Genomic DNA, 8,472 nt, shown 5'->3' with positions numbered 1-8,472 from the left:
GAGAACAGCCAGCATCAGAATGATCTCCTCAGGTAAATAGTGAATTCCCCAATGCTGGATACTTTTAAAAATTCAGCTGGACAGGTTTCTTGTCTAGCGCATGCTTTTGCAAGGTAAGGTTGAAGCATATGCTCCTTGAGGTCCCCTTCCAACCTGGTATTCTGTGTGTCTTGGGCTGCAATGCAAGATGTAACCAAAATTATGTATTCTATCACCATCTGTTAAAACCAGGTGGGGCAGTGTTCTTTATCTCTTCCACCACCCATCCTCCCTCCAGGGGGAAATCTTCTGTTCATGGGCCACTGAGTCTCACTGCATGACTGATAAAATGACATCATCCCATTGTCAGGTGCTCCACCCAGGGGAAGGAGCCAAGCGTTCCTACCTGGATATAATCTGAGGCTTGGAGCCCCACAGGCAGCCTTTCTCCACTGGATTCCCAGAGGGGAGGGACCAGACTGTTCTACATCACCACTGGGCCTTCAGAGGAAACCTACACCCTTCTACAGGATCACTGCTTCAACAGAACCACATCTGTCACTGCAGGAGGGCTGCAGCCACCCTTTAATTGGATTGCTACCAGCACCCAGACCAACAGGGTGTCAGGTTGTATCCTGACTCTGTCAGTGTCTTTTTTGTATTAATGCATTTTTATTTAAATTTTCCCAGTAAAGAACTGTAATTCCTATGCCCATATCTTTGCCTGAAAGGCTCTTAATTTCAGGATTATAATTTCGGGGTCAGGGGGGGAGGATTTTCATTTTTCCATTTCAAGAGAAGTTCCTGCCTTCCTTAGCAGACACCTGTCTCTTCAAAATTCTTTCTCTAATTTTATGATTTTACTTCTCAGTAAAGTTTGCCTGAACAATACTCTTTCAATTTTTTCCTGGCTTGAAGCCAGATGCAATAAATGTATAAATACACTGTCTCACAGAAACAGTTCTGTTGAATGAAGCACAATCAAAATTACAATCAAAAGTTCCCAGGAGTTTGAGAAACCTTGCTTGGACTCATCACTTGGGCCTCAGTGAGGGTAGGAGTTTTCCCCTCACCACTGCCATCGGTAGCACACTATTCTGGTGCAACCCTTAGCAAAAAAAAAGCCCCAATATTGCAAAGTTACCCTGTGCCTTTGTAGGATCTGAGCACATGCCTTGGGAAAAGCGCATTCCTCGTCAGTGGATTTCCTATCCATCATTTTCGGGAGAGAAAGACCTTTGAGTAGCAAAGCTATAGGGCAACATTTTGTAGAATTTATAAGCTGTGTAACTTTTGCCGGGGACAGCTGAGCTTATTTAGGGGCTGAAATTGAAGACTTGTGTCATAGTGATGGTACTGACACAAAAGCAAAGCAAAGATATAAAGAGCTGTAGAGCAGCCACTTTGTCAGGATGGTATTTGCTGGATTAAGCTATTCATAGTTTTTGCAGCTACAAGAGAACTCACTTTTAAAGGCAGATGAACTTAGAAAGCTTAGTCATACTATAGGACCCATCAGCATCTCACAGTTAATTAAAGGAGTGAGTGGAAAGCATCAAGGCTTGCCCCCATCTGCATGAATAATTCACCGCCTGTATCCTTTATTAAAGCCAGTTACTTCACCACAATGATTTCCAGCCTGCAATGCACTGGTCTCAGAAATGAGAGATAAATTGCAACAAGGCCTGCAGCTATATTAATAAATTGAAATGAACACTTATTTGCTCATCTAATTAGAACTGTAGTTTTTTCCAAATGGTGTAGTAATGCATTACCTTGGCAGCCAATACCTGCAGAAAGAAATAATTAACAGAAACACTTTCTTAGGAAATTCTCTTTTGGTGAAGACTAAAGTTTTCCTCTCGATTTTTTTTTCCTTTAAACTATTTGTGTTTAACTATTTTGCAGTAGAAATCTGTTGAGAATTTTGCACTGCTAAAGAGGAGACAATTTTTGTGTTTGAAGTGCCTGTAAGTATTCATAAATTTGCAAATAAAATAAGAATGCATTAAGCTACTTTCACCAACTCTCTTTTAAAGGTGTAATTGCATGATATACACTTTGAACAGTACTTGAAAGATGTGATAATTTTTTCAAAGCTTTGGTTAATGTCACAGCCAAATAAAGTACTTCAGAACAAATAATTTACTGATTTTCCAGCTGTATTTGCCTTATGAAGTCTATTACCTCTGTCTGCAAATCTCATCTTCAACCCACTAAGTTTACCCCTTCATGTTTTCAAATATATTTGCTTACATTTCCAGTTAGAAAAATGAATGCCAACTTTTTATTTGAGCGTGGAGTTGGCTGTTAAAATAACAGAGCTACAGTATCTCCTTCTGTCAGTGCAGTCTGAATTATCAAAAGTTTAACTTTTCCACTCTTCATCCACTCACAGGGTAGAACAATGTCCAGGTCTCTGCATCAGGTTTGCAGATTTATGCTTGTCAGTCCCATCTTTTGTTATCACTGGTGCAGACATGGAAATTTAGTCCTCTCATCTTCTCTTTCCCAGAGCAGTACGCCAACAAGAACTTTCCTGAGTTTGGCTGGAAAATGACAGCTGAACTTCAGGGTTCTGATAGTGGGCCTACTTGTAGGCATCGACAGAGGTTTTCCTATGGCTTTCCACAGATATCTTGACAGATATGAAAGAGAGAAGCATATGTGGGAACAAGTCAAGTGATACAAAGCCCAACTATTCCTCAGAGAGATATCACCAGGAGGAAAGATGTCCTGGAGCTGCAGTGTCCTCAGCAGTTTCAGCAATTCTTGGCAGAGGTGCATAGCCACCATAGGTTGACACTGGGAATGCCTTAGATTATAGAATGGGGAGAAAATGGAGATTGCTGATCAAAGGAAGGACTTTTCAAACATAATAATTTTATTTGCTTTCTTATTTTTTTTTTTTAATAACATTGAATTTGCTAGCTACATATTACCACTAGAAATGTTGTTTTACAAAAAAAAAAAAAAAGCTGAAATATTCTGCATTTAATTTGATAGATTTTTTTTGAATAATCAATAAATGGTTTTAGGGCAATAATTAATTCATGGATATGGAATTAGACAGCATGGCTGAGTTTGAGCTTGCAATTGTTTTTATTTGGGGATTCAGGCACATAAAGAGATTTGAATGTGCAGTCTGCTTCCTCCTGGTATGCATTCATCCAGCATGGGAATGCAAAGCCTGAGTGTTTAAAGAAGCATGTCAAAACTGCTTTGTAAAGAAGGGAGTAAAAAGCCCCAGTCCAAGTGACAGGCCTAAGTTTAGTGTGCTAATCATATTCATTCTTCTTGTAACTGAAGGAGCTCCACTGTAGAACTTAAATGAAATGAATGGTGTTTCAGACACGTGGTTAGTGATTTTATATGGTCAGTGTCATTTTTCTTCTTCTGGGAATTCAATTTGTTCCTATTATGCCAAGGTCACAGATTGGGAAATCTCAGACAACATTAGTTCTCTGCCTTTGATGCAAAGGGTCAGTGGATTAGTACAAAGGAGCATTAATCCAGTGTGCTGGATCACCAAATTATATTTAAGTCATTTTTAATGAATGACTAGGAGTTCCTGTTAGTTCTCTTGAAGAAAATAGAAGCAAGCCTACAAACAATTGCTTCTTCATAAATGAATATTCAAGGAAAACTATAACTTCAATGTCAGTTCTAATTGTGAGTTTTACCTTATTAGTAGAAGCTTTCTGCAGCTGAATTTGACATACATTTGTTTGCACACTGTTATTAGTCAGGACTCAGTGAAGTCGTGTAATTAACACCTCCACATTATCTCATGCAGTGAAAGCAAAGAGTAAAACAGATGACTCACTTTGTTTCAGCTTTGCTCCTGTTTTCTGATACAGAAGTACTTAAGAAGCATGAGCTCATCAGAATGCCATATGGAGTCAACAGAAAGTATAAAAGGGTTTTTAGGAAGGAGTTCATCAAAGCCCATTAAGAGCTAAGCAGTAAGGCCTCATCGAGTCTCAAGTCATAGTGTTAGTGCACACCACCGGGGTAACAATTTAGCCAGTCTAGGTGATACTCAAAGGTATCAGACTTTGAGTCTGGCTCTGCTGATGTTAAAAGACATTGTGTCTGCACGTGTAGTTGTTTCCCCCCACAAGGAAGTATCCATACCTATGTATGTGTGCACACACACAATGATGTTTCCATACAGACATTCTCCCCTCTGCATGACAGGGCATTCCACCTCAAGGAAACTGCACATTTTAAGCCACGGATTGAGCAGCATATGCATGTTGTGAACTCATGAGTATCAGCATAAACTAAGACATGGAAAATGCCTAAGCTTTACACAAGAATTTTCCAGGCTTATCATTCATGTATTATTTGGGGTTAGAACTCTTTGCCATTTTCAGGTACAAGCTCCTCACACAAAGTCTGTTATTAAATACTATTTCACAAACGGCCATAGGACAAATTCACCAGATTGCAGGTACATATTCTTTAAATGAAGACACGATTTTCTAGGCATCTGGTTTCAGGAAAAAACGTCTTTTTAGCTGACATTTACTTCACGTAATTTGTCTGCTGAAATTCGGTGCTGTGCGTGCATAAACAACCACTCCTTATTTTCCCCTTTTTTGCAACATTATAATCAATGGTGGAAACCAAAAAGCACAACCCTCATGTTGAGAAAAAAACCCCACAGTCCAAGATGGCTATTTCAGCCTCTCTGTGCAGCCATTCAGTTAACAAGTATTCCCAAAGCAATACGAAATCCAGACATTAAATTATTATTGAGAGCTCGGCTGACTTAAATACTCAGATAATAGCAAAGCTTGTTTACTGGATGGAAGCTGGCCAAGAACATTTGAAGGATTAACATGCATGTGAAATTTCCCACAATTATGAAATAGCCATTAGAAAAGGAAATGACTGAGTGCAATCGAATCCCTCAGAGCTGCTGCCTCTGGTTGTAAGTCTTTGCAGCGCTGATAATAGAGCCCCACAATTTGCTACCCTTTGCGTCATTACCACCTCTATTGATTTAACCACCCCACGTGCTCCCGCTTTATTATTTCGCTACTCAAGAGTAGCGTCTTAAGTGACAGGGTCACAAATGTTATCGCATTACTGTGATTTGGAGAATTATTAAAGATGGGTCACTTCATTACCGAGATCCCAGAGGTGCTGTATGTAGCAGAGTTGCATTAGTTAAGTTCAGTGGAAGCTGGCAGGGGCTTATGCATGGCTGGGGCTATCTGTCCTTTACCTCACGACTAACAGTGCTGCTACTGATGAATTTTTAGGTACATACTGCTGTGCGTGTTCAGCGAAGCTAAAATGGGTTTATGAAAACGTCAGTGGGCCATGGCAGGTTCTTCAGCTTTGTTTGCAATAGGTCATAGCATGGTGTAGCTTGTCCTGAAATAGCATCCTGAGATGGTTTGAAACCTTCAAACAGGGTTTCTAAAAATAGCTTTGCTTCTCACTCTGGGCACTGTCCCAATGGCTACAGACATACAGATGAAGCCATAAATTAATCTAATCAGAACATTTCTAGAGGGTATAGGAAGTAATCTGGGACACTCTCATATTCCAGATATACTCCTGAGAGAAATGTTGCTGAACTGGTTTCAGAGTAAGTACATTCCCTTGTTTGATTTTTCTAAGACTGAAAAGAACAGAATACAAATCCCAGTCAAAGGAATTACTCGCACAGGCATTTTGCTCTCTCTCTCTCTCTCTTACACTTGATATACTAGTGGACTCCAGAAAATCTGCAGTGAGGGAAAAATGATGAGTGCAGCTGCCTCAGCAGAAGACTAAAGAATGGACAAATTCATTTACATGTGGTGGAGATTATCTTGGCTTGATTAGGAAATTACTACCAGAGTAAACTACAATTTATTTTTATATCCCCTGTGTTTGTACTGGCTGATACACCACTTTTATGCTACTCCTTACAGAAACAAGGATTAGACTTTCAGGTGGATCAAGTCTGTAAGACAAGTGGGGGGTGAGTTGCTCCTCTCACCACCATGAAGACACGATGTGACCCGTTGTTACCGTCGCAGAGGATCCCTGACCCATCTCCATCATAAGGACCCCTTATGTTTATGTGTTCCACCAGCTCCCAGTATTTCTGTGGAAAGGGCTAAGGCTGTACGGCATATGCACTAGCTGAGGGACCAGGCCAGTTAAAAGCCAAATTATACCTTTGTATTTACTTTATCATGCTGTGTCTGGAATGGAAGCTTTTTCCTTTCATACTTGCTGCTATTAACACACAAGTTGTTAGAGACTATACACTAAGAAGCTTGTTTGACATTTTAATGCCTGAATATTAATATTGGTTATTACAAATAGCTTACACCCATTTGGTTGGTTAACCTGCATAAGAAGATGAATGGTTTAAAACCTGGTAATTAATACGGTAACAAATATTTTTCAGTGAGGTTATTGCGACCATAAACTTTAATCAATGGCTAGTAAGCAGCAGCCTCTGGTTTCAAGTTCTGACTAATGATGAATTAACTACTTCTTAGTATTTAATAAAGACTTTCCACCAATCTGCATACAGAACATGATTGCCTCTGCTGGTAATTAACAATGTCCCCTGGGTGCTAAGTCCATATATCTATACCAAAATACTCATTGGCAGAGATGAAAAGCAGCAAATGTAACACCACTTCACTAAAGATGTATGTTTTTGTTCTTTTTAACTGCCTACTTATAGCAACCAAAACTAGTTTTAGGGAATACAGAGTCTGGCTATTTAATGGCCTACTGTTTGCTGAATTACATCAATTATACCATTGAACTTCAGTCCTTTTTTTTTTTTTTTTTTTTTTTTTTTAATACACTCAGATCTCAAAAGCAAGAGTCTGGAAGTAGTAAATGATTTACCAAAGTGAAAAGGGTAGGAATGAAGGTGGGATTTGTTTGATTTTTCTAAAAGCTAACTGAAGCTGGTTGGAAAAAAACTCCACAGAGCACTAATAAATATATGCCTTGTAATAGTAAAAGGAAAAAGGTACACCTAACCTTTCTAAACAGCCTAAGGGCAGAGGTTTGCTTTTCAATGAAAAGGTCATCTAGAATGAGTTAAAGTCATTTTCCTGCTGTGGTCCAAGCATGTGGCTTCACTTTGAAGGTTAGAATGAAGTTGTTCTTACCCATGTATATTTCAGATGTATTTTTAAAAAGTGCATTGCAAAAGGCTGTCATAAGTTTTCAATCTGTCCAGTGAAACAAAAATTGTGATAATTAATATATTGCCTCTGACGATTAATCTTCTAATTTGCTACTAAAGGTAAAATACTTTTATGAGTTGGTTATTTTGTGCTCTTTTAGGGACACTCTTCTGTCAATTAATACTTTTTATATTTAGTATTTTTCATAATTTTTCTATGTTAAATGGTTTAGTTGCTATCTATGCCTGAATGGAATCACCTGAGAAAATAAAACAGCAGGAATTTTGTGCTACCAGCATGACAAGGATAGACAGTGGGACAGCACATGTGAGAGAGAAGACTTCTAGACACCGAACTAAAATGTATTCTGACAAATTACAGAATGAACTGTTTACATTGTAAGGATTTGTTCTCAAAAATGTCATTTTTCAATGGTCTTACCCAAAAGACCATATCCACAAGGACATATACTCAGGAAACGAAATCAACAAAACATAAAGGAATAGTACTTTGCCTTTCATATGGTTTAGAGACATAATTAAGATTTCCCAAAGAGCTATCAGTGTCACCAAGGATAATGAGAAAAAAGACTGGAAGAAGGATCAACTGTCATCAAAATTTATCCAGAAGAGGACTTGACAAAACATTCTAACAGCCTTTATCCTTCATCCTCTATTACCTGCTGTGGCAACTGAAATTGTTACCAGCAGTTTGTTTTGCACTGGTCAACATTTTAATAAAGAAAATGACCCTTTTTTTTCTTTCTCAAGCAGCATCAAATGAATGCTAGAAGCACACACCTATGGCTGAGGTGACATGGGTTCTTGAGTGCTCAAAAAAATAATGCCCATGGCTCAGTTCAAGGCTTGAAGTGTAAGGATGGGAGAACAGTAATCCCCCTCTCCTAAAATCTCTTTTGACAGATATTCTCACATACAAATCTGGATGCCTGGAGTCTCTCGTGGCATGCCTTTCAGTTGTGCAAGGGAGGAATACTGATGGAGAAGTGGGAACCCTCTGACTGTCTGAGCATGGCACCTGGATCCAATGTGATTTTGATGGAATGCATGATGTTTTACTGATAAAATTTTATCAGTAAATTTTATCAGTAAAAATATTTTAATGATAAAAGCAGGTTTAGGGCTAGACTTCTTCATACCTGTGGAATATGAGAAGCGTGACAAGTACCTATCACAAGACTAGGTAATTGTCTATTTGGAAAATTATTAACTGCCTCCCTCCAAAATAACTTCTCTCTCTCCCTTTACTATTATTCCTTCTCTCTTTCTTTTTTGGAAATTTGCCCTTTCATAGAATATACGTCTGTGTGTTT

Source organism: Pseudopodoces humilis, chromosome 4 (genome assembly GCF_049639895.1).
Source record: "Pseudopodoces humilis isolate 2021_Gansu_Grassland_sample_001 chromosome 4, ASM4963989v1, whole genome shotgun sequence".
NCBI lineage: Eukaryota > Metazoa > Chordata > Aves > Passeriformes > Paridae > Pseudopodoces > Pseudopodoces humilis.
This window is presented reverse-complemented; position numbering follows the sequence as displayed.